This window comes from Taurulus bubalis, assembly GCF_910589615.1.
Source record: "Taurulus bubalis genome assembly, chromosome: 3".
NCBI classification, from domain to species: Eukaryota; Metazoa; Chordata; class Actinopteri; order Perciformes; family Cottidae; genus Taurulus; species Taurulus bubalis.
In genome coordinates, this window is record NC_136591.1 from 41,517,472 (window position 1) to 41,521,695 (window position 4,224).

Here is a 4,224-nt window from a genome sequence, read left to right on the forward strand (position 1 = left end):
ACACCAACTACCACACCAGCTACAACTACTCCATTCATAACAACTACCACACCATCCACAACAACTACCACACCAGCTACAATAACTACTCCATCCACAACAACTACCACACCAGCTACAACAACGACTCCATCCACAACAACTACCACACCAGCTACAACAACGACTCCATCCACAACAACTACCACACCATCCACAACAACTACCACACCAGCTACAATAACTACTCCATCCACAACAACTACCACACCAGCTACAACAACTACTTCATTCATAACAACTACCACACCATCCACACCAACTACCACACCAGCTACAACAACTACTCCATCCACACCAACTACCACACCAGCTACAACCACTACTCCATCCACAACAACTACCACACCAGCTACAACCACTACTCCATCCACACCAACTACCACACCAGCTACAACCACTACTCCATCCACAACAACTACCACACCAGCTACAACCACTACTCCATCCACACCAACTACCACACCAGCTACAACCACTACTCCATCCACAACAACTACCACACCAGCTACAACAACTACTCCATTCATAACAACTAGCACACCATCCACAACAACTAGCCCAACAGCTACAACCAATACTCCATCCACACCAACTACCACACAAGCTACAACAACTACTCCATTCACAACAACTACCACACCAGCTACAACAACTACTCTATCCACAACAACTACCACACCAGCTACAACAACTACTCCATCCACAACAACTACCACACCAACTACAACAACTACTCCATCCACACCAGCTACAACTACCACACCAACTACAACTACCACACCAGCTACAATAACTCGTCCATCCTTAACCATCATTATACCAACAACAACTGTTTCTTCTACACCAACTACACCTGAAGACACAACACCTGTAACAGATGTATCAAACACAAGTGAGTATGACAGATGGTGATGTTGTACATTATCTAACCATCTCTTCATGGCCATATATATATATATATATATATTTATATATATATATATATATATATATATATATATATATATATATATATATATATATATATATATATATATATATATATATATATATATAGCTAATGGTGGGAGCTAAGTGAGAACAATGAGTCATGTGGAAATGAAGACCATGCCTCTGTGCTGTATAACTCAGCATCAGCACACCTCTGGCCTGCATTGTAATGTCTGCACACTGTGCTTCTAGTTGTAGCACTGAAAATGAGACTTTGGTCTTCGTCTCCACTGTCTGAGGACGACATCAGGAGTACCATCATACAACAGGTCAGTCTTTTCTTATCTCACTCGAAATGAAAGCATCAGATAACTGCACTCACTGGGGCTCGCTGCAGGTTTAATTATAAGTTAGAATTCTTACTATAAACTCTTCTGATTATTCAGAAATACATTAAAACAATTGCAGATCTCCCTCTTTACTCTGAACCACCTGATAAATAAGGGATCGTATCTCAGCACCACTGTTGCATTTTCCTCTCCAGATAAGAGATGAACTGGTGAGACAAGGGTTGCCATCAGACACGACTGTACGCCTCATCAGAAGTGTGTCATCAACTTTTACAACCACAGCGACGCCTGTTGATTCAAAATGAATACATATGAATCCCTGCAGGGACATTTTGTTTATTAGTTGCCAGGCAGATTTACTTTTACTTTTAAACAATCATAATATTAAATCTTCTAAGATTCATTTTATTAATCCTTTTGTGAAAAAAAACATGGCATAGGAAATACATATTCCAGGTTATTCGGGGTCAGGTGCAATATGTTTGCAGAATGTGTTTGTATTGATCAATTTTGATTTACAAATAATTGACTGTTGTAGTGTGTGGTGTTTCTGATGCCTTTGATTTGTTGTCTCATGTGTATTTGTTATCTGTCTATATATATAATAAAACCAACTGCAAATGAAAAAGCAACTTGTAAATGGATGTTGAAATTTTCTTTTTTTCTTTATTGGATTTTTCAGAGGTCACATTGGATTATCCATACAGTCACAATATACATACAAACTATACACATAGAAACGTACATCATTCAAGATATAACTACACACACACACACACACGCATATACATATATATATATATATATATATATATATATATATATATATATATATATATATATATATATATATATATAAATGCATATACAATATATATATATACACACACATGTCGTCCATAAAAACAGAATAACCATTAACAAACAAATACATGTAAATAAATAACAATAAATGTCCCTAATCCATGAGAACTGACTGTCATCAACAATGACCGTCATCTATATTGTCTCTGATGAACAGTCTTGCAGTGATCCAGTCTGTTGAGGACAGACAGGGGGAGCCGTTGCCAAGAGAGTGACACATATAGTCGATGTCACCACTGAGTCAAAACCATCTGGTGTCTGATTACAGCACTGCAGGTGAGCTTCAGTACATCCGCTGCTGCACATACACTCTTTGTGAAGAACTGGTCCGTCTACTTGATCCAGTTCCTCACACAGCTGGGATGGCAACGTCTACAGTAGAGGTGGTCAAACTTTTTCTGTCACGCCAAACTTTGGAGGAAGAAAAATGTTCTTGTTTTTTGTACTTTTGTAGTATGTGAACTTCTCAATAAAGTTCTTTAAATAAAATATTCAGCATTCCCCCCTGCGCCCCACATGTAATACCTCCACCCCACAGTTTGAGAAATACTGGTGGTGACTTGAAGCCTCAATGGTGGTTTTGATGCAGGGACATTCAGCCACTCTCTAAGCTGGTTTTGTATTACAAACATGATGAAAAGAAGTTCAACACGCCCACCCAGCTCGAACAAAGATAAAACGCCCTCAATCTAAGATAAAGTTAAATGTTCAGTTTCTTAGGGATTCAACTTTGCGCTGTAATGGAAGATTTTCCTTGAAGATCTGTTAAGGAGGAATGAAGTCAATCTGAATCAAAGTTGTCTTTCGTCCGTTTATTTCTTGCAAGAGGAAAAGTCTGCAGAAACTACTCAGAGCTGTTGTGACACAAGATTCAATGAGACAGAAGTCACTAGCCTGCTTATAACACAATGAGGGTTCCGCCTCCAAACCCCACAGTGAAACAGATGTGAGACGCTGAGTGTGTTCGAGACCCATGAATCCCCCCAGTTCTCGTCATCAGAACTTACATTTTGCTTTGTCCTGAGAAGTCAACCCCTTATCTGTTTACGACCCCCCATGTGATATGCGAGTGAGAAAAGACAATAAGCCTTTGATCTCAGTACTTCCCCACCATTTGGCACGCTCATCCTTGATACACTTATGATCAGTTTAGACTATATCTTCCCATAACACTACAACACTATTTTTTACCATTACATTCCACTCTTTTGATTACATAATAATCAAAGTTTGTCTGACCGAGTTGGAGAGGCGGAGACCCGTGTAGAACAGGTAGAGGGATGGGTGGTGGAGGCGACCGCAGCGCTCTGCACCTGCCTGGAACAGCAAAGAACTGGCGCTGCTGCTAGCTCCCCGCTGCTGCTGCTGGTGCTACTGTCCGAGTCCCCTCTGCCCAAGTCGGGTGTAGAGCCGGGTCTGGTCCCTACCTTTGGTGGTTGTCGGAGCGCTAGCGGAGAGCTAGTGGAAGTTAGCGGAGAGCTAGCGGAAGTTAGCGCAGAACTAGCATGAGTGCCAGCTGGCTACAGCGGAGTGCAAATGGGGACAATGACCGAAGGTAGGAGCGGCGTATAATCCGACTTTTACGGTATATGGAAAAATGTATGAACAACACTGGGGAAAATGGACTGTATACAAGGGAAAAGATGAGTAATGTTCTCAGTTGACCTGAAAAGAATGGATAACAAATTGTACAGAGCGATTGGTGACCCCCTATTAATTTACTTTATTTTATTGTCTATTTATTTTTTCCTCTTGTCATTTACGATGTTTTGTCGCGCTTTTTGTTAACTGAACAAATCAAAAAATCAATAAAGAAAAAGTAAAAAAAAACGCTGTATAGAAAACTGTTAACGTGCTACCTTCAAACTATTTGCATAAAAATATAGAACCAAAAGTAAAAGTACTCAAAATGCAGAATGACCAATTTCATAATAACATAATAATGTATTGTACTATAGGGTTGCAATCATTGCTGCATTAATGTGTTCATCATTTTAATGTTTTAACATACATAAACAAAAGGCCACCCCACACATTG

General features: G+C 39.7%; 1 long non-coding RNA gene across 1 annotated transcript; it reads left to right on the top strand.

Moving 5' to 3' along the window:
- The first annotated feature begins 485 nt into the window (after positions 1 to 485).
- LOC306734086 lies at positions 486 to 1,934 on the top strand. The gene is made up of 3 exons (XR_013770961.1): positions 486 to 934; positions 1,225 to 1,301; positions 1,517 to 1,934. It is a non-coding gene; the product is annotated as an uncharacterized lncRNA (long non-coding RNA).
- Positions 1,935 to 4,224: the final 2,290 nt, after the last annotated feature.